This window comes from Mytilus californianus, unplaced genomic scaffold (genome assembly GCF_021869535.1).
Source record: "Mytilus californianus isolate M0D057914Y unplaced genomic scaffold, xbMytCali1.0.p SCAF_8, whole genome shotgun sequence".
NCBI classification, from domain to species: Eukaryota; Metazoa; Mollusca; class Bivalvia; order Mytilida; family Mytilidae; genus Mytilus; species Mytilus californianus.
The window spans coordinates 41,914,205-41,938,631 of record NW_026262734.1 but is presented as its reverse complement, the minus strand read 5'-3'; the positions used below and the strand labels follow the sequence as shown (position 1 = coordinate 41,938,631).

The 24,427-nt window shown below is 31.3% G+C and overlaps 1 protein-coding gene across 1 annotated transcript in view; it reads left to right on the top strand.

The window, feature by feature from the left end:
• The first annotated feature begins 1,854 nt into the window (after positions 1–1,854).
• Positions 1,855–24,427, top strand: part of LOC127710470 (kielin/chordin-like protein) — a 52,175-nt gene continuing 29,602 nt past the window's right edge. Inside the window, exon 1 of the mRNA XM_052216344.1 lies at positions 1,855–1,867. The gene's annotated coding sequence lies outside the window, so the exon portion shown is untranslated. The remainder of the gene's footprint in view (positions 1,868–24,427) is intronic.

Here is a 24,427-nt window from a genome sequence, read left to right as displayed (position 1 = left end):
TAAGCGTAACCTTAACCCCTAACCCCACTCCGCTTTTGATCATAGAAATAAAAAAGACAATCTTAAATTGGTAGCTGGAATCAATAATGCTGTCGTTTCAAAGAGGTTAGAAATCACAACTTTCCTTTATATTCTTTTACTGTTTATAATAGAACTTTATAATATTATTACATTAAATTGTTTACTGTCTTTTCGTTTGCTTTCTGATAAATGTTTGACTGAAATTTAGGCACTTATTGCATAAAAAAGTATAGTTTTCCGTGTATTTAGCACACTATTTCTAGTAATTCAAGTTGTTATCTGACTAATAATTTGTTAAATGGCTTTAAAAATAAAGAAGACAAAGCCTTTAACAGGACTAAAACTATCACCTGCTTCTCGTATGTAGTTACGTAAGTATGGAAGAAATATCCTTATGATATTGTACGTTGGTATTATTGATGTCTATTGTACGAATATTGGAATGCCCCTAACACCAAAAGTCACGAGGAATCGGGACTACAAACATTCGACGACCACTATCAAGAAATGATTGAACGATACAACATGTCTCTGTCTCTACTCACGAGAGACATTTTCCTGATTTAAGAATTATAGAAAAATCGTCTGATCTTCAAATCTACCGACTATTCACTATTCAATTTTGACTGCGTTTGGATCCGCATGACGGGTGATACATATAGTATTAGAAGTTCCCTATCGACATACCTGGTTCTGCTCCAATTTGAGCTCATGATTTGCATATTAAAATGAGCTTTCACCAAACATGCCAGTTTCTGAAGTGAAGCTCCATCCAAATTACAATCTCATCTTCTAATGCCGAAAAGTAGTTCAAAATATCAATAGGAATCAATGAGCCCAACCATATTCTGGCTTAATGCAAGCACGATGGGTATGCATAACCATGTAATTAAATAGATTATCGACATTAGAATAAATGTACAATATTAAAGGTATAGTTTTTGTCGTTATTATTTGTTATTACTTCATTGCAATGCAAATAATAAAGTCCTTGTATTTGTTTCAATTAAAGGGTAACAAAATTGAAAATTACACTTGTAATAAATTTTGTTCGTCCGATAGGCACGTGTATCATTCAATGTAAATAACACTATTAATACCATTCACCAACTTGTTACAAGAGATAATCTACATATTGAATCAAAGATACAAAGCTTAAGTTGTACTTGGAACTACTACAGTTAAAGATGTCAATCGCTTTGTACGCCATATGAACACTTTTATCAAGAAACAGTTATAAATAAGCCACATCCCTAGCTAATCATGATGAACTGCTATCATCCTATATGTCTACGACAGATCAACGTTTAAAGGGTAACTTTTTGCGTCACTTCTTTTCATCTAACTTATACAATTTACAAATAAACTTATGGGCAAAGGATAAATTTAATAATTTAATGACAAATCGATTTAAAACATATTTAATAAAATATAAAGATTTTTGTATGCAAATCTTTTTATGTTGTAAATAACTATTATATGTCAATGTATGTTTACAAAGACGGAAATTTGTTTTAGAATAATACTTTTGATAAATAAAAGATATTCACAGCTAAACTTAGTTCTCAAGCTTTTCTTACGTAACAAGATTAACCCTCAGTCATTTTAATAAGCGCTTATGCAACGTAAAAACCATGCGACAGATTTTTGTGATCACAAATGGCTTGAGGATTGTTAAAGGGTCTCAATTATTTTGATCTTTGTCAAATCAAGTAATAAACCTGTATTGTACCTCACCAAGAATAAAAGTTACATGACTTTGGCATATTTTGTCGCATTTGTAGTCATTTGCAAAGTAACCTTCAATGAATAAACTACATCAGTTTTATCGCCTGTCTATTTCCAGGTAAGTACATACATTTTAATAGTTCATTAAAGGGACATTGAATACGAATGAAACAAACAGATTAAAATAAGATTTGTTTTCTTCAAATATCTATCAGTTTTGAATTTTATTGGAGTTCGGTATTTTTGTTATTTTACTTTTTATCAAGCGGATTATAGAAATAATAACCCGCTATATGCAGTCAATTTGGTTCAATTTTGTCAAAATAAGCTTGAAAAATATAAATGATATATTATTGGCTTGCAAGTCAATAATTCAACTCATTTGAATCCGTATTCATGGAATCTTATAAATTGACTTTAAGTGCAGATTGTGCGCATGTGTCAATTATGTGGTTTATTCATTTAAAAGAAAAACATTGAAAAGTGGAATAAGTGAATAACCATTATGGTGACTGATCCAGCCTACAAAAATCATTCTTGTACATGTAAAACGATAATTTAAATCTATTTTTAACCTACAACAAGACATCACGCAGACCTTAAAAGATCCGATTGCACGTGTTTTCGGAGATCATTTCGATTGATAATAAGGTGGTATCTGGTCTTAAATTCGTCAAAAATGTTGATACATTGTAGAGAACTCATGAGTTGTTATTTGTTTCTTTTGGAATTATTTTTATTTATATATACGTTTTAGTATTTTATAAATATAGTATTAGAGTTTTGGTTATATCGGTGGACCGGAATGATACAGCTGATTCTCCTTTAATATTTCAAGTATATAGTTGATTTATTTTACATTTAGTGAAATCTTATATCAGAAATCATTCAGAAACTTTGGTAAATATTTTCTACTCCTAATTTGAGTCAATTAATTATTATGCCCTTTAACATGACATAAGTAGCGCGGTATTGTCACATCCCAAAAGTAACATTAATGGTTTAAATAATCAAAAGATTCTGCATGTAATAAAGTATATTTCACTTCTATGATTTCAGCTTGCCTTGAAATGTTCAATTAAATACGTTAACATAAAACAAAGTGTTTCATTAAGTGAGTGTACATATTAAATGTGTGTTTTTGCGTGTAAAATAGCAAAGTTATTGGTCTTATTTTAGCAAAGATATTTTTCATTTCATTTGTTGAATTGAATCTTGGTGTCATTATATAGTTGTTATAACAGACCAGACGTCCCCTTGGAAAAATTATTATAGATAATTTCGTTATAAATATTCCTCATGGAAAGATGATTCCATGACATTAATTTCGTAAGGATACATATTATAAATTTCATAATATTTCTTTCATTTTGAACACTGAGAGGGTGCAATTGGATTGCAGTAAAGATTGCAGTAAGGAAATGTATCTTCATGTAAAAATAGAAGGGACGATATGAGAGAAACAAATCCCATTCCCACCCGTGAATTTAAACTATATATACATGTATACTTGGTATTTTTTTGAATATGTTACGATTTTCAAATCAAGCAGACCTTTTAATTTTAAGAGGTGGTAACTTTAGGACAGAACTTTTTGACAGGTTGCACAAAATTCAAATTTATTTTATATCATGATGAGCTTGCGGGTGGGTAGTTTGACATTCAGGCGAGAGGTAATAGAGGGTATTCATTTTGTATAATAAACTCCGTCACAGTTTTTACCCTAATGGCTTTCGAACTTTGCACAATCTGTGTACTATATTCATAAAGTTTCCTCCTCCTTTAATTGATTCATGAGGGCCTTGAGTCCTTATTATACCTTGTCGATCATCTAACTGAGTATAAAACCTGTTTAATACCTACTCGGGAGTATATCTGCAATGTGTGTTTCCATTAACTACATATGTTGATAGGGTAAACAAGAAATAATTGATTATATGTAAGTATCATCTCTACTATCATCAATATTTTGTTTAAGGACCTGCTATATTTCTTATCTAGTTTCACGTGAAATATGTCGCATGGCAGATAATATTTTAGATTCCAGCTTTTAATGGATCTTTGTTCTCAAACTTGGTGCATTGCAGTTGAATAGAATTTCTGAGAATGTCTGTTCCAGTTTTTACGTGGTCAGTTTTCTCATTTGTCTCTAGTCTCAGTGTAGAATTTTCGTTTGTTTACCTCTGTTTTTCTTTGTTTCTTAATTTCCCTTATTCTTGGTCAACACTCGTTATTGGCCTTTTCCTCTAATCTGTTCGACCCGGTTCTTCCATCCTTAGCTCTCATCTTAGCGTTCAAAACGTGGAAGAAACCATATTTTGTCATTTTCATTTTTTATATGAAATAAGATGATGTGGTATGATTGTCAATGAGACAACTGTCCAAATGAAGCCTATTTGAACAATCAAAGGTCACCGTACAACGTTCAAAAACAAAAGATAAATAAGGCCCCGACATGCCAAAATGTGAAACAATTTATACGCACAACTAAAGGCTTGATTGTGACAAAAAAATTTACAGAAAACAAATATGATAGACACCAACACACGTCAATCACTAACTTACAGGCTATAAACTTCATTTAGGCAGTAGTGTGACATGACAACGGAAGAAGGAACTGTAAAAATCATTTGGAAATGGCTTGACTCATAAGATCGACACGAAGCATAAACTAACATAAAGACTAAAGTCCCATAACATTTTCATGAAAAATAAAAATAAAAAGCTTAAGGCTAAAACAAGGCAGAAAGATTAGATGAAAAGAAATGAAATATTGCAATTATCGGAGTGTCGGGCATACGTAGGCGCTTTAATATTTTCAAAGCATATGGAGCAATATGAGAGCTCCAAAAAAAGTCAACCTGACTGCTATTTACGGGTTAAGTGGGGCGACAGATTAAACTTTTCCAAAATCTGTAATAAAACATTTTATCAATTTAGAAGTGAAAAGCTATATTACCATTACCCCAATCTCCGCGCACATACACACAGCCGTACATCTTTCCCGCTCTATACTCGGGAGCAATGTTATCATAAAGAAAATCATATGTTTGACGAAAAACAAGATGTTCTAAATTAAGAATTTAAGTGTAGGATACCTGGTCAACAACACGCATAGGAAATAAATTTTGCCGGTTTTAATCGATAATCAATGTTTTGACACAGTCCCTACATTCTAAGTCTAAATTGTCAACCTCAGCGTCGAGAATATACCTTTTTGTAACACGTTGTTATTGTCTAGTCAAACATGAAATTATATCCCATATGAAAACTGCGTTTTCAAGGTAGCAATGTACCAAACCAAGTAAAATTAACGTGAAATGTATTATTATTAGGCTGTGCAGGTTTCTGTGTTTTATTTTTGCATGAATTTTAATTTTCCATCAAACTGAGCAATTGTCTCAATAACTTCTTATTCGAAATCTCATGTTAAAAACGAAAAAAAAAATCTTAGATATAACATACAAAACATCTCATTTAACAGATCAACATATGTAAGGGTAAATATCAGAAGCATCTCCGACCAAGAAACAAGACTATTTGTATAGTTATTACTTTGGATTCAAACAATTTACTGATACTATATTGTGTAACAATATGCTTAATTAAATTAAGATTTTCAAGTGTAAGTGATAGAAATATTAATATAAATTACATTCTACAGACTATGGACTTTGGTGAATGTGGAATTGTAAACATTCTTTAAGTTTGTGGTATCGAAACATTTGAGAAACAACTCCTCAATATTAGATAGCAGAGTAATTTAAACCTGTACACACCATTTGTGGTACATTTGTTATATTGACCTTATGTTATCGACAACTTGCGGTTAACAATGCTTAAATGTTTGTCAAGAACAAATTGCCTGCCAATAAATCAGGCATGGGATAATGCAAATTTGTAATTGTAATGCATGGCAATGCATTACATTTTTCCAAGTAATTGCATGTATTGTGTAATGCAGCAATTTTTGCATTACATGTAATTGTAATTCAATGCATTACTTTAGCTAAAAGTTGAGTAATTCCATGCATTACATTGCATCACATGGCATTACTTTTTTCAAATACTATATATCTTTAACAGATTGTTGGCGATTTAACTAAAGCAGAATTTGAGATTTCTTGATTAACTTAGAACATAATCATTTGAATATTGATTTTCTATTTTCTATTTATTTTTCACACTTTGCATAAATCACTAGATGGAATTTGGAGATTAAGCCTTGTCCCAGGTAGAATTTGAAAAAAATGGTATAAATACTAGAATGACCAAATTACAATGATAAACACAACACTGTATATCAGATTGAGTTCTTTTTGTTTTTTATTTCATTTTATTTCATACATTTTCCTGCATAAAAAGATTGATATTTGAAAAGAATTACTGTAAAAGCGTTCCATTGTTGTCAAAAGATCAATGAATACCTTGTCATGATTAAATAACCATAAAACACTAATTAGTTTGTTTTACAATCAATCTTTTCACTATTTTGACACTTGGTCATAGATTAAACTCTATGTTTATTATATAATTAAGAATGAAATTCTCAGTAAATATTTTGATTGAAATAAAAAAAAAAATGTATATTTATAAAAGTAAAGTTAACATTAGTTAAAATAAGTATTACACTTCATCTTTGTAAATTGTTTTAGAGTAAACACAGAGATGTATACCTTGAAACATAGAATGTGCATGAAGGATGAAACCTTCGAAACCCTTATGATGTTAAAATGAAATAGTTGTATTGAATAGACTTTTTACATGTATACTTATATTCAATACATGGAATAGTTACTGCATAAGCTAGAATCTTTTGATACTGCATGTTGTTTTTCAAAATGTTTGTTTTTTCTTTTCACTTGATAATGAAATTTACAAATTTTTTTTTGATGTAATGTGTAATTCAATGCATTACTTTGCAAAAGCAATTGTAATTCAATGTATAACTTTGATAAATGCATGTAATTGTAATTGTGATTAAATGCATAGTTTTGTCAAAGTAATTGTAATATAATGCGTTACATTGGAATGTAATTCGCCCTATGCCTGCAATAAATGCAACGCCACTAGAATCGCGATTCTAGTTACAAATGTATTTTAGCGTAAAACTGTCACAAAAAGAGAAGAGATATAAAGGGAGCAAATCTAGAACTCCCAAATCTTCTATATTATAAGCTGTGTATCCAATTTTATATTTGTATGTCTTAAAATATTTTATAGACAGGTTTGATGTCGTAACTTTTATTTGTAACCATGTTTAACTTATGAGAATGTTGAATGCCGCAACTACAATCCTGTCCCCTTTTCCCGAATGTGACCTACAGAAGGAGACTTATTACCGGGTTTGTATTAACACGAGACACATCATGTTTGCCACATATGGAGCAGGATCGGTTTACCCTTCCGGAGCACCTGAGATCGCCCCCAGTTTTTGGTTGGGTTCGTGTTGCTCAGTCTTTAGTTTTCTATGTTGTGTTTTGTGTACTATTGTTTGTCCATTGGTCTTTTTCTATTTTAGTCATGGCATAGTCAGTTTATTTTCGACTTATGAGTTTGAATGTCCCTCTGGTATCTTTCGTCTCTCTCTCTTGAAATGACAAAACCAATGTTCTTAAGCTATGTATCATGCATAATTATAATGTAAACTAAATCGGGGATAATTTTGTATTCCACCTAATCCATCTACAAATTTACGGCAAGCAAATAGCTTTCTCCCTGCTTTGAGTCAAATGTTCTATGTCAATACGGACATGGCAGTGCTAACCTTTTTATAATAACAGTATCCATGCGCTTCAAATTTGGTTGAAATTGTCCCAAATAGACATGACATGACTGTAACTTCCCCATGACCAGTCTGTTCCGACATGGCAGCACATGACTCTTGACAATATCTGACTCTCAGTACTCTGAATGCAATTTTTGCAGTCAGTTTGGACATGACACTCCTTGCCTCTTAAAATAAATTTTGTTAAAATAAATGAGGATTTTTAATAGCATTTCTTGATTTTTTTTTCAGGTCAAATTTGAAATGTTACAAAGAAGAGTGTCTCCTGTGTATGTACTTGCTGTAATATACATGTTCAGTATTATGGGAAGAGTTTCCGGTAAATATGTTGCTTTTTATTTTTTTTTTTTTATATCCATTATCGTTTATGTATGGTACTGTGATGCATGATGGGTAAAATAGAATGCTCTACATATTTATAGTCATAATCGTCATTTCGCTCAAGGCAAACCTATACGGTGATGTCACACATTTGAGTAATGCATTAAATAAGATAACAATTATATTTTATTGATAATGACAATGTACAACTATCTAGCATCAACGTTTAACTTATAATATATTGAATAAGTTAATTATAAGTGTTGAATCATTGAATGATAGCTGCTGAACATGCAATGACAAAATATACATTTCTAATTATATTTAACAGCTCGTAGTAGGCCGAGCCGAATAGTCTTTTCTATTTCTTTTAAATTAATACAAAATGAGAACCCGTAGAAAATTATATAAAATCCCTTCAATATTGTTATCAGCTTTACAATACAATAATTTAAAAATTACTAATCCGAGAATTTATGTAACGAAACATATGAAACTAGTGTCCAAAAGACACTGATTATAAACTTAAGCCCTACGAGCTATTGAGAATTTATGTGTTATTTGTTCACTCGTTTGGTTTTTATTTGCAGCATTACATTTCTATGCATAGAATTTCCATCAATATCAAAATGTTCCCTTGTTTTATCTATATGCCAACTACTTTTTAAAAATGTGTTTTTTATTATCACGAAACATCAATGTTATTGTGTCTTAACCATTTGTTCGTGGCTTATCAGAAGAATTTTTATTTGTTTAAACCGTAAACGTATAGTTTATAGGGGAGATTTTGATGGATCTTCCCTAAAAGGACCTTACTTAAGAAACAAGATACTGGTAAACACAAAACTTATATGGATTTTAATTTAAAATACAATGAAATAATGGCTTTTTTGCGGTAAGATAAGTCTTGAATTTATAATATTTTGATTTCAATTCAAATATAAATTGCTTGTATTTTAGATCATTCAACACCCTTTGACTTTCAGTAATTACCATCATCTAACAATCCACCGAACTGGGTAACTACACTACAACTGTGTCTTATATCATTGTTTCTTATAGTGTATGGTTATGCGTTTTTATGTATTTCATTCTTCCCTTTTGTACTTACATTCGTTAATTTATGTATTTTTTCAGGAAGTGAAACATATGGGGACTGTATAAAGTATTCAGTTGGGGAAACCAAACCTGTGCTATCAAATGGTGACCGGTTTTGTTTACAAGAAAAGGAATATGTGTATTGTAAGGAATTTACGTGTCCTCCAACTGCATGTGAACAACCATTAGTTCCCGAGAATGATAAATGTCTATATTGTGAAGGTCAGTTCAAACTTCCATATATTATCGCTCAGTTTCTAATTCAGATTTCCAACATGTGGTCTATATCGTAACTGTATTGTATTGAAAAATGGATATAAATAAAAAGAAGTGTGCATCAAACGTCAAAAAGACTTCAACCAAACGACATAGGATTACCAAAAAGTCACGTAGAGGTCAACAAACACTCTTCAGAACGACAGGTGTCTGTATAAAAAGTCAAAAGACCCTTAGTCGAAACGTGTTGTAAATAAATGTTCACAAATATATGAATGATCTGCCATCAACAATCAATTCTTCAAATAATAAAAAAAAATGATTTCAACAAAAGACAACCATGTTGAGGTTTCTGGCCTAGGATAAGTACATAATCATACAGAGGGGTTTCTCATATTTGTAGATCCAACCTTCCCCATTTATAATCTCAATCAATGGTCTAAAAAAGGTACATAAAAGAATATGCAAAACAATCTGTACATGAAACGCACTTACATTTCTAAGCACGGTATAATAGATAACAAAATTACACGTTTTGTATGTTTAATTATATATGTAACAAGACCCAATTGAAGATTAAACAATCAAATCATGATGCATTTATTTAATGTTACAGTATGGACAAGTTAAGAAGGCTTAAAATCTCATCAATTGGAAGTTCATACTTTTAAAATCAAGACAAAGTTATTGAAGCGATGAAAAAATACCCAGTCTATTCCGGTTTTATTTTGTTATGTATTTAATAGCTTCATGTATCTCCTGTGTCCACTTCCACCTCGTTCTCAAATTATATAATGTCATCCGAACATTTAACGTAGTGAGTAAAATCAAGACAGCATTATATAAACTGTTTGATGAGGGAAGCAGGTATTAATAGATCATTTAGAACCCAAAAATATACTTCAAAGACACTTAGTAAAAAGTTAATCCTTGATAATCATATTATCTGTTTATATTTTCTTGAAATCTCAACCAAAAAAAGATCTCAGTTATCCTTTACTCTTCCAGTTTTTCAATTTATATAAGTGTCCTTAGAAACAATACTATATTGATTTTATATATAAATACAACAGACACAGTTAAGGAAGTAAAATCTGCTTCATGTCTTGACTAAAATCTAGAAATATTTAGTTGCCATGAGCAACAAGATGGGTGACATTAGTAGAGGAATGCTTATTCCTCTTGTACACCTGAATTTCAACCCCTGTTTTCCTTGGGTTTATGTTTTGCAAGTTTTACTTTTCTGTGTAATATTTTGTCGTTGGTTGTTTGTCCTTTAGTCTTTTGTTTTCGTTTTACCCTCTTTGCTTCTTCTTCTCTCTCTCTCTCTTCTTTAATTTAAAAATAAATATATACGATACATATTACTTAAAACGGAAGATAATGCTTGATTTATTTAGCATAGGTGGTAAATTATGCATTCGTATGCAATTCTAACTCTGATATTTTCAAGCGTTGTGTATTAGTAATAAAATAATGTTTTTCCTCTTGTTAATTGTGATATTTCTGTAATGGTGATATTTCTTTATGATTATTTTTTTTCTAGTCTTAAGACTGTAAGTACTATTAACTTTCGTTAAATTACGTTATTTATTCGTTTTTTATGTATATTCATTTCATTAAATAGGAACTTGCAGCTATGGAGGAACCGTTTATAAAGTTGGTTCTGGGTTTCAATGCCTTGATGGAGTAAACCGCTGTAATTGTCGCGACAGAAATATGATAGGATCTACCAAAATAGCCCAAAATTCAAGATCGATGTGCCTGAAGATAAAACCTTAAAGATAATGGATTACGATAAATATGAAAAAAAAGAAATCTTTGGAAAAGAAGACTTTTTTGCTTGACTTTTCTTTTTATTGTTGGAATGAATGAAAGAAAATCAATCTATTAAAATGAAGACGCACATGTCTTTGCTGATCTTATTGGTGTAAACATATTTCATTTGTGAATTCCTCCGGTTCATCATAGAAACATCTCTTTTGGTATAATATGATCGCTTTTATTTCAGTAACTTAAAAAATACATAATTACTATTAGAATTGTAGAAAATCTCTAAAACAATAGGAACAGTGTTCCAATACCCTACTAATGTCATGATAGCTTTGATTACGCAGGTCTTAAACGTGACTGATGAGACTACATTTAATTTGAAAAGTCTCTGCATTAGACAGATGCTCTATGTATAAAATCAAAAACATACTTTTATTTAATTGTTAATGCAATTAGTGGACAACAGTTACTTTTTCATGCAATTGATCAAGTCCCCAGAATTCAGGATGGCAGTTAAAGTTATATTCAAGAAGTATATCAGGCCAGAAAGAAACATTTTGGAATAATTTCTTAAACTTTTTACCTTTTTGAATGATATTATCATATAAAGCTTGGTGTAGTATTCAACCCTTACCCTCTTACCCTACTCAACTTTTGATAAGGGGAATAAAATAAGTTACCGGCTTCGATATGATGATGGTTTCACGGATGCTAAAATACACAATTAATCTTAACATTCTTTTACTGTATATAATGGAACGTTATAATGTTCTTACATTGAAATGTTTTCAGTCTCTTCTTTTGCTTTCCAATATTTTTTTGACTGACATTAAGGCACTGTTAGTCACACACATCTAGTTTTTCATGTTTGCAGCACACTTTTTCTAGTAATTCAAGTCGTTTTCAGACTGTCAATTTGTACTAATGATTTTTCTACATGGGCTTCAAATATAAAGAAAATTATGCCTTAAGGATGTTCGCTACTCTGTTAAAAACAAGCTTTTGAAATAAATTTTATAAATTGAAAGTATATAAAATAACAGAACTAAAATAGCAGAAAAAAATGAATGGTTGATTTTGAGATATAAGAAATTGAAAATTTGGCGGAAATGTATTTCTCTCGAATTTTCAATTTTACCTTTTTTCTTTCAAAAGCTATGATCCTTGATTTTAGACTATATGTAATAAAATTATGAAAAGTAAAAAGGGGTTAGCAGGCAAAATTTGTTAATTGTACTACATGGATACGACCAGAGGATTCCGAATATTTAAAAAAAAGTCAAAAACAGGATCAGCGAACATCTTTATATAGAAAAAAAAACTAAAGCTTGTTTGGCTTATGTAGTAAAGTAGGTTTTTTGAAGAAATATCCGTTTAATGTGCGTTGGTATCTTTCTGAATTGATTGACCGATACGACATGTCCGTGTCTCGACTCACGGCAGACTTTTTCCTGGTACTAGATTATAAATTGTAAGAAAAGTAGTTTGATCTGCCGATTTACCGATTGTGTACTATTCACTATCCAATTCTGACAGTATTTGGGGTGATGCATACTATAGTAGAAGATTACACAGTCGACGCACCCGGTCCTGCTCCGTTTGGAGTTATTCGCTCTGTTTTTTCTCGGAATTGGCATATTAAAATGGATTTCTTTATAAACCATGCCAGTTCGTTACGTGAAATATCATGCAAATTACAATTTCAGCTTCTAATGCCAAAACGTAATTCAAAATATTAAAAGGAACCAATTAGCACAACCGTATCCTAGTTCAATGCAAGCACAATTGGTGGGTAATTATTCACTCTCCGACTCTGTCTGTTCTGCTTGTCTTGTTACTTTTTGTTTGTCTAATTCGAATTTTTTTAATTTTTACTTCGGCTTTCTGATAAGCATTTTTGTAACATTGACGAAGTACTTTTTTGCCTCACAAAACTCTGAAGTATAGTACATCAGATTTTCTGTTTTCTGTTTTCGATGAATATTAACCTAACTACTCGTTTATGAAAGTATCTGCCGTTTAGTGTGAATCGATTTTGTAAAATATGTTATTTTTAAAGTTATGTGTGTATTTATTATTTAAATAACTTCTCTTATGTGACACACATCATTCAATTTTAGGCCATTTTGTATACTGACATTTTAATAAGACGCACACCACCTATTCTTGTCCCCATTCCTTTCACTTTCAAACATCTATGGCGGGCGGGATGACTATGCCATTATTTACACATCAGACCGTACTGGTTACCTTAACTTTGGATACACCAAATCAGGAACTTCATATCTGAGAAACAGGTAATATGTGCCCTAAATTGTAGTATTCATCCATACATTTTTATATTTTTTCGACCAAAAAACACGACTATTTGTAAAGTTAACACTTTTGATTTAGAAATTTTACTGATAATATATAGTGTAACAAAATGCTTAATTAAATTAAGATTTTCAAGTGTAATTGATAGAAATATTAATATCAATTATATTCCACAGACTCTGGACCTTGATGAATGTGAAGTGTAAACATGAATGTTAATTCCTTCTATAAGCTTATAGTATCGAATTTTCTAAGAAACAACTCCTCAATATTAGATAGAAGAGTAATTTAAACTTGTTCAAATCATTTGTGGTAAATTTGTTATATTGATCTTATGTCGACAACTTGCGGTTAACAATGCTACAATTTTTGGCAATAAAATAAAATTGAGAATGGAAATGGGGAATGTGTCAAAGAGACAACAACCCGACCAAAGAGCAGAAAACAGCCCAAGGCCACCAAAGGGTCAACACAGAGAGAAAATCCCGCACCCGGAGGCGGGCTTCAGCTGGCCCCTTAACAAAAATGTGTACTAGTTCAGTGAAAATGGACGTCACACTAAACTCCGAAACATATAAATGAACTAAAATTAAAGAAAACATATAAGACTAACAAAGCCCAGAGGCTCCTGACTTGGGACAAGTGCAAAAATGCGGCGGGGTTAAACATGTTTTGTGAGATCTCAACCCTCCCCCTATACCTCTAGCCAATGTAAAATAAACAAACACACAGCAATACGCATAGAACGAATTGTCTGTCAATAAACTCGAGATTCAAATAACAAATGTATTCTTGCGTATGTTAACATTGAACGGACACAAAAAGAAAACAGATACAAAGGGAGCAAATCTAAAATTCCCAAATCTACTTATATTATGAGCTGTGTGTCCAATTTTCTATTTTTATGTCTTTAAATATTTTATAGACAATCTGATGTCGGAACTTTTATTTGTAACCATGTTTAACTTATATGAATGTTGACATGACAAAACAAATATTATTAAGCTATGCATCATGCCTAATTTTAATGAAATCGGGGATAATTTTGTATTCAACCTAACCTAGAACAAATATACGGCAAGCAAAAAGCATTATCCCTGCGCTGAGCCAAAGATTGTAAGTCAATCAGGACATGGCAGTGCTAAAATTCTTATAATATTAGTTGCTTTAAATTTGGTTGTAATTGTCTCAATAAGACATGACACGGCAGTAACTTCCCCATGACCAGTCTGTTCCGACATGGCAGCTCATGACTCTTGACAATATCTGACTCTCAGTACTTTGAACGTAATTGTTGCAGTGAGTATGGACATGACACTACTTGCCTCTTAAAGTAAATTTGGTTGAAATAAGTGAGGATTTTCAATAGAATTTCTTGATTATTTTTCAGAAGGTCAAATTTAAAATGTTACAAAGAAGAGTATCTCCTGTGTATGTTCTTCCTGTAATAAACATGTTCTGTATTATGGGAAGAGCTTCCGGTAAATACGTTGCTTTTTTTTTTTTTTTTGCTTTTATATTCACTATCGTTAATGTATGATATAGTGATGTATGAGGAGTAAAATAGAATGCTCTACATATGGAATCGTCATTTCGCTCAAGGCAAATATATACGGTGATGTCACATTTGAGTAATGCATTAAATCAGATAACAATTATATTTTATTAATAATGACAAGATTCAACTATCTAACATCAACATTAAACTTTAAAGAGACTTTTCGTTTTGAATTTTCCTTGGAGTTCGGTATTTTTCTTTTTAGAACATATTTAATAAGTTAATTCGAAGCGTTGGTTCATTAAATGATAACTGCTGAACATCCAATGACAAAACGCACATTTCTAATTATATTAGTTAGCATAACATCATCATAGGCTATGCACTCGACCGACAAGCTGTTTCCATTTTTTACCGTGCATGTTCACATTTGAACAGCTCGTAATAGGCCGAGCCGAAAAGTCTTTTCTATTTCTTCTGAATCAAAACAAAATTAGTACTCGTAGAAAAATACATACAATACTTTAGACATAAGGAAATGCCTGTACCATGTTAGGAATATGACAGTTGTTTTCCATTCGTTAGATGTGTTTGAACGTTTGAATTTGCCATTTTATAAAGGACTTTCCGTTTTGAATTTCCCTTGGAGCTCGGGATTTTTGTTATTTTACTTTTTGCATATTGTTATAAACCTTACAATACAATTTAATTTAAAAATTGCTAATCCGAGAATTTAAATAACGAAGAATATGAAACTGGTGTCCGAAAAAACTGATTTTAAACCTAAGACCTATGAGCTATTGTGAAATTATGTGTTATTTCTCCACTCGTTGGGTTTTTATTTGCAACATTAAATTTCTATGCATAGAAATTCTTTAAATATCGAAACGTTTCCCTTGTTACTACCTTATCTTTATACCAACTACTTTGTCAAAATGTTTTTCAATTATCATAAAATTCCAACAACTTTAATCTACTATGCGGAAATGTCAATGTTATTGTGTCTTAACCATTTATTCGTGGCATCATATCAGTAGAATTTTAGTTTAAACCGTAAATGTATATTTTCTAGGCGAGATTTTTAGATGGATCTTCTATATATCTTGATCCTACAAGGACTTTATCTAAGAAACTAAATATAAGTATACACATAAGTTACATGGGTTTTAATTCAAAATACATTGAAATAATGGCTTTTTTTCTCGGGGTAACTTAAGTCTTGAATTTATAATTTTGATTTCAATTCAAACATCAATGGCTAGTATTTTATACCCTTTAACACCCTGTGACTGTAAGAAAGTAATTGCCATTTATGTATTTCATTCATCCCGTTTTTACTTACATGCGTTAATTCATGTATTTGTTTAGGAAGTGAAAAATATAGAGACTGTATAGAGTATGCAGTTGGGGAAATTAAACCTGTTTTATCAAATGGTGACCGGTTTTGTTTAGAAGAAAAGGGATATGTGTATTGTAAGGAATTTTAGTGTCCTCAAACTGCATGTGAGCAACCATTAGTTCCCAAGAATGATAAATGTCTATATTGTGAAGGTCAGATCAAACTTCCATATATTATCGCTCAGTTTCTAATTCAGATTTCCGACATGTGGTCTATATCTTAACTGCTTTGTATTGAAAAATGGATATAAATAAAAAGAAGTGTGAATTAAACGCAAATAAGACATCAACCAAACGACATATATAGCCAGAAAGTCAACAAGAGATCAAAATACATGTACAGTGTTCAGGACGACAGGTGTGTGTATAAAAAGTAAAAAGTCCCTAAGTTGAAATAAGATTTAACAAAGGTCATCTCAGATCTAACATCAACAGTCAATCCTCAAAATGATAAAAAATTATTAAAGATTTAAACAAAAGACAGTCATATCGAGTTTCTGGCCTGTGACAAGTACATAATCATTGACATTTTTTGTAGATCTCAACTCTTTTCTTGTTTATTCTCGATCAATGTGCTAAAATAAGGGAAATCAAAAGAATATGCAAGAGAAATCAGTACAAATACCGAGACCTGTTTAAGATTAAACAATCAATTCATAATGTGTCTATTAAGTGTAACTGTATTAGTTACTGAAGTTTAGAGACTTACTGTTTCAATATCTGATAACTTGACCGTTCATACTTTTAAAATCATAACAAAGTTATAAAAACAATGAACAGATATCCAGTTTATTCCAGCATTATTTTGTTAACTATAAATAATAGCTACATGTTTCTCCTGCGTTCACATCCATACTATCATAAAAATTTCCTAAAAACAATTTATTTAGAATAGGAATACATTTGTAAGAGTTATTTGGAAATTGTACGAAAATATGTTTTATAATACTGTATATACTATCAGCCATAACGAACCTTTTTTTTTGACGTCTTTGTCAGATTTGTTTGTATGTTTGTTCGGATTTTAAAAACAGCCTGTAAGGCCACACCAATTTGATTAATAGTTCTTTGGATTTTCCCGCTCCTGTTTTGGAGAAATTGACTTTTCAATAAAAAAAAATAACTACCGCTTCCGCAAATTTGTGGTCTGCATGTCGCTCCAAAATTAGTTTCTCCTTGAATTTATTTTCTCACAATTTTATCAATTGCATATGTTGCTCCGATCGGTCCAAACGCACGTGTGATAAATCGATTTGTAAATAAAAGGTTACAAAATCGGGATGCCAACAAACAGTTGTGTCAGCTCATTGCCGTGGACAAGTAGTTATTGAACACACAGTTATCTGAAATGCATCTCGTTTTACCTTTGAAGAACTGTTTTAGGAGGCAAAAATATTTTGATGAAACCCCATATCCCCTTGTTAGTCTATTGGCATGCAAGCAAAACTCTTTTGTAAGGGGAAATTTAAGAGTTCAAACGTTCAAGACCAATGTGGTAGTATAGGGATGTGTAATTGGTTCAACCACTTCTACTCAAGCTTAAGAGTTTTAAATGCATTGCAACGTTCAGGAGCAAATGGAAAGAGTTTTTTAAGGGAATATTCTAATACATTGAGATCTACATGCATAGCAATATAACTATCTTACTCAGGATGTTGTTTTAGTACAAAGCAAGAAATATTCACCTCACTCATTATGTTGATCCTAAATATGGATAAATATTTCCAACTGGATGTCAAGCAGCCAATGAACAATCATTAGCATATAAAACTATATAAAAAAATATTTAATATCTTTCAGGGGGATTTTTTCGGATACATAAACACATTTTAATTTTATTCAACATATGTCATTTACCTATCTAACATATTCCTCTTGTAAAACTGCATCTGCTATGATCCTCAAATATATACATGTATGGATTTAAATGAAAATTCATTCAGACGAAGCTTATTTGACGAAAATATTCAAACTTAACTAAACCACAGCGAGACAAGAAAGTCGGTTATGGTACAGGCACCAATAAATCAAATTATATGCATTAGATCATGTTTTTCCTCGTTTTTTCTATGAAGTAACCAAGGTATAACATGTACATAAATTCTAAATCCCACAATTTAAAAAAAAAATATACCGCTCGCTTCACTTGTAGAACACTCGTCTAAAAAAAACTAATTTTCAAGAAAAAAATAAAAAAAAAAAAAAAATCGCTCGCTCGCCCCATATTTTTTGGAGCTTTTGTCCGAAGAACTACAAATCAAATTGGTGTGGCCTTATGTCTATTTGGGTTGCTCACTCAATGTTGTCAATATAACGGAAATTTAAACTACTGTCATACAAGTGGGGGATGTGGTTAGCTATAACTGGTTTAAAACAATATTTTCTTCAGAAGATGCCGGTACAACGTCAGGCATATGAGAGTTGTTTTCCATTTGTTCCTTTAGTTGATGTTTTCGAGCGTTTGATTTTGTCAGGTGTTTTTTTTCTTCCGCCTATTGATGTTTCAAAAGATGTCGCTTAAATATTTTGTATATGATATTGTACAGTTTATACGCTTTTGAAACTGACCCTGTTTAATCGAACACTTTTCTTTGTAAGATTTATCTCCCCTAACACTGTTATTTTTGTTATGAGATCTCCTTCGCAACCGTAAAAGAAAGCGACAAATTTATTTTTTTCAAATTGCTCGTTATATCCTCAGAATGTTAAGTTTTATTTTGACCGAAGTCTTACGAAGATTCCATATGAGAGTTATTCCTCCTTATGTATTTGAAAAAAGGTGATATGTATTTGTAACTAGTAAACCATAAGTGATAAAGACATGGGTGTTTTGATTTGAGGTCCTTGGTCCACTTAAAGAAAAATTTACTAAATTGTTATATGCAACATGTCGTTACACATACATTTTGGTTGAACGGGTACGTTGACATAAAATCAGAGTTTTCTTTACACTCATATTTATAACTAGCTGTATTCTTATAATAGTAGTTGCTTCAAATTTGGTTGTAATTGTCTCAATAAGACATGACACGGCAGTAACTTCCCCATGACCAGTCTGTTCCGACATGGCAGCTCATGACTCTTGACAATATCTGACTCTCAGTTCTTTGAACGTAATTGTTGCAGTGAGTATGGACATGACACTACTTGCCTCTTAAAGTAAATTTGGTTGAAATAAGTGAGGATTTTCAATAGAATTTCTTGATTATTCTTCAGAAGGTCAAATTTAAAATGTTACAAAGAAGAGTATCTCCTGCGTATGTACTTCCTGTAATATACATGTTCTGTATTATGGGAAGAGCTTCCGGTAAATACGTTGCTTTTTTTTTTTTTTGCTTTTATATCCACTATCGTTAATGTATGATATTGTGATGTATGATGAGTAAAATAGAATGCTCTACATATGGAATCGTCATTTCGCGCAAGGCAAATATATACGGTGATGTCACATTTGAGTAATGCATTAAATCAGATAACAATTATATTTTATTAATAATGACAAGATTCAACTATCTAACATCAACATTAAACTTAAAAGAGACTTTTCGTTTTGAATTTTCCTTGGAGTTCGGTATTTTTCTTTTTAGAACATATTTAATAAGTTAATTCGAAGCGTTGGTTCATTAAATGATAACTGCTGAACATCCAATGACAAAACGCACATTTCTAATTATATTAGTTAGCATAACATCATCATAGGCTATGCACTCGACCGACAAGCTGTTTCCATTTTTTACCGTGCATGTTACATTTGAACAGCTCGTAATAGGCCGAGCCGAAAAGTCTTTTCTATTTCTTCTGAATCAAAACAAAATTAGTACTCGTAGAAAAATACATACAATACTTTAGACATAAGGAAATGCCTGTACCATGTTAGGAATATGACAGTTGTTTTCCATTCGTTGGATGTGTTTGAGCGTTTGAATTTGCCATTTTATATAAAGGACTTTCCGTTTTGAATTTCCCTTGGAGCTCGGGATTTTTGTTATTTTACTTTTTGCATATTGTTATAAACCTTACAATACAATTTAATTTAAAAATTGCTAATCCGAGAATTTAAATAACGAAGAATATGAAACTGGTGTCCGAAAAAACTGATTATAAACCTAAGACCTATGAGCTATTGTGAAATTATGTGTTATTTCTCCACTCGTTGGGTTTTTATTTGCAACATTAAATTTCTATGCATAGAAATTCTTTAAATATCGAAACGTTTCCCTTGTTACTACATTATCTTTATACCAACTACTTTGTCAAAATGTTTTTCAATTATCATGAAATTCCAACAACTTTAATCTACTATGCGGAAATGTCAATGTTATTGTGTCTTAACCATTTATTCGTGGCATCATATCAGTAGAATTTTAGTTTAAACCGTAAATGTATATTTTCTAGGCGAGATTTTTAGATGGATCTTCTATATATCTTGATCCTAAAAGGACTTTATCTAAGAAACTAAATATAAGTATACACATAAGTTACATGGGTTTTAATTCAAAATACATTGAAATAATGGCTTTTTTTCTCGGGGTAACTTAAGTCTTGAATTTATAATTTTGATTTCAATTCAAACATCAATGGCTAGTATTTTATACCCTTTAACACCCTGTGACTGTAAGAAAGTAATTGCCATTTATGTATTTCATTCATCCCGTTTTTACTTACATGCGTTAATTCATGTATTTGTTTAGGAAGTGAAAAATATAGAGACTGTAAAGAGTATGCAGTTGGGGAAATTAAACCTGTTTTATCAAATGGTGACCGGTTTTGTTTAGAAGAAAAGGGATATGTGTATTGTAAGGAATTTTAGTGTCCTCAAACTGCATGTGAGCAACCATTAGTTCCCAAGAATGATAAATGTCTATATTGTGAAGGTCAGATCAAACTTCCATATATTATCGCTCAGTTTCTAATTCAGATTTCCGACATGTGGTCTATATCTTAACTGCTTTGTATTGAAAAATGGATATAAATAAAAAGAAGTGTGAATTAAACGCAAATAAGACATCAACCAAACGACATATATAGCCAGAAAGTCAACAAGAGATCAAAATACATGTACAGTGTTCAGGACGACAGGTGTGTGTATAAAAAGTAAAAAGTCCCTAAGTTGAAATAAGATTTAACAAAGGTCATCTCAGATCTAACATCAACAGTCAATCCTCAAAATGATAAAAAATTATTAAAAATTTAAACAAAAGACAGTCATATCGAGTTTCTGGCCTGTGACAAGTACATAATCATTGACATTTTTTGTAGATCTCAACTCTTTTCTTGTTTATTCTCGATCAATGTGCTAAAATAAGGGAAATCAAAAGAATATGCAAGAGAAATCAGTACAAATACCGAGACCTGTTTAAGATTAAACAATCAATTCATAATGTGTCTATTAAGTGTAACTGTATTAGTTACTGAAGTTTAGAGACTTACTGTTTCAATATCTGATAACTTGACCGTCCATACTTTTAAAATCATAACAAAGTTATAAAAACAATGAACAGATATCCAGTCTATTCCAGCATTATTTTGTTAACTATAAATAATAGCTACATGTTTCTCCTGCGTTCACATCCATACTATCATAAAAATTTCCTAAAAACAATTTATTTAGAATAGGAATACATTTGTAAGAGTTATTTGGAAATTGTACGAAAATATGTTTTATAATACTGTATATACTATCAGCCATAACGAAACTTTTTTTTTGACGTCTTTGTCAGATTTGTTTGTATGTTTGTTCGGATTTTAAAATCAGCCTGTAAGGCCACACCAATTTGATTAATAGTTCTTTGGATTTTCCCGCTCCTGTTTTGGAGAAATTGACTTTTCAATAAAAAAAATAACTACCGCTTCCGCAAATTTGTGGTCTGCATGTCGCTCCAAAATTAGTTTCTCCTTGAATTTATTTTCTCACAATTTTATCAATTGCATATATTGCTCCGATCGGTCCAAACGCACGTGTGATAAATCGATTTGTAAATAAAAGGTAAAAAAATGGGGATGCCAACAAACAGTTGTGTCAGCTCATTGCCGTGGACAAGTAGTTATTGAACACACAGTTATCTGAAATGCATCTCGTTTTACCTTTGAAGAACTGTTTTAGGAGGCAAAAATATTTTGATGAAACCCCATATCCCCTTGTTAGTCTATTGGCATGCAAGCAAAACTCTTTTGTAAGGGGAAATTTAAGAGTTCAAACGTTCAAGACCAATGTGGTAGTATAGGGATGTGTAATTGGTTCAACCACTTCTAGTCAAGCTTAAGAGTTTTAAATGCATTGCAACGTTCAGGAGCAAATGGAAAGAGTTTTTTAAGGGAATATTCTAATACATTGAGATCTACATGCATAGCAATATAACTATCTTACTCAGGATGTTGTTTTAGTACAAAGCAAGAAATATTCACCTCACTCATTATGTTGATCCTAAATATGGATAAATATTTCCAACTGGATGTCAAGCAGCCAATAAACAATCATTAGCATATAAAACTATATAAAAAAATATTTAATATCTTTCAGGGGGATTTTTTCGGATACATAAACACATTTTAATTTTATTTAACATATGTCATTTACCTATCTAACATATTCCTCTTGTAAAACTGCATCTGCTATGATCCTCAAATATAAACATGTATGGATTTAAATGAAAATTCACGCAGACGAAGTATAACATGTACATAAATTCTAAATCCCACAATTTAAAAAAAAAATATACCGCTCGCTTCACTTGTAGAACACTCGTCTAAAAAAAACTAATTTTCAAGAAAAAAATAAAATAAAAAAAAAATCGCTCGCTCGCCCCATATTTTTTGGAGCTTTTGTCCGAAGAACTACAAATCAAATTGGTGTGGCCTTATGTCTATTTGGGTTGCTCACTCAATGTTGTCAATATAACGGAAATTTAAACTACTGTCATACAAGTGGGGGATGTGGTTAGCTATAACTGGTTTAACCCAATATTTTCTTCAGAAGATGCCGGTACAACGTCAGGCATATGAGAGTTGTTTTCCATTTGTTCCTTTAGTTGATGTTTTCGAGCGTTTGATTTTGTCAGGTGTTTTTTTTCTTCCGCCTATTGATGTTTCAAAAGATGTCGCTTAAATATTTTGTATATGATATTGTACAGTTTATACGCTTTTGAAACTGACCCTGTTTAATCGAACACTTTGCTTTGTAAGATTTATCTCCCCTAACACTGTTATTTTTGTTATGAGATCTCCTTCGCAACCGTAAAAGAAAGCGACAAATTTATTTTTCCAAATTGCTCGTTATATCCTCAGAATGTTAAGTTTTATTTTGACCGAAGTCTTACAAAGATTCCATATGAGAGTTATTCCTCCTTATGTATTTGAAAAAAGGTGATATGTATTTGTAACTAGTAAACCATAAGTGATAAAGACATGGGTGTTTTGATTTGAGGTCCTTGGTCCACTTAAGGGCATACGATACAGTAGAGATCCCTCGTTGATTTTTTCTTGAAATTTTGGTAGAAGATCAATTTCGATGTGTACTTTTGAAATATGCAAAGATAAATATACCTTCATGACTTACTTTTTGAGATAATTGGGTTCTAAATTTGCATATTTGAAGGAAAAACCCTGAAATTTCATAAATAAGGACTTTTAAGGAAAGTACCAATACTTTTGAACGAACAGTCATAATTTAACCGGGTTTTTTGTAAAATGTTCCCTTGATCCATGGCATCAGCATGCTGTAACAAGTTAACGGTTGAAATAAATAATTATATCCTAAATTCTTTTAATACAAGTGAAATAAAGAAGTTGAAAATAATTTTGCGTCTACACAGAAGTGCAGAAAAAATTCTATCGTTGATTTTTTCTTAAAATTTTGGCGGAGCGTTCTTGAAACAGAATTTGATCGATTGCAAAAGAAAAAACTGGGGGTCCATATGCTTGTTTTTTCAATAAAAGCAATAAACCTTAATATTTATTGGCAAATGGGACATTTTCTAATAAGGCGCCAAACTACGTTGGAATAAGTTTTATTTGCAACAACGTCGTGAAATCTTTCCCGCCGTTCACTACTACGTTCTTAATTTCAGTGGTAGAGCCAAGGTGTTTTTTTTTAAACCAATGATATTAATCATGAAAATTAATAAAGCTGGCTCCTCGTAAAATAGCATCATATTTGCCAAACCTTTATGAATTGTTACGAAACTTGGATAGAAAAAGTATTCTAGTAAATTACTTTTAGAAAAGAAATGTTCGGAAACAAAACAGATATATATATAATAAAAAAATTAATT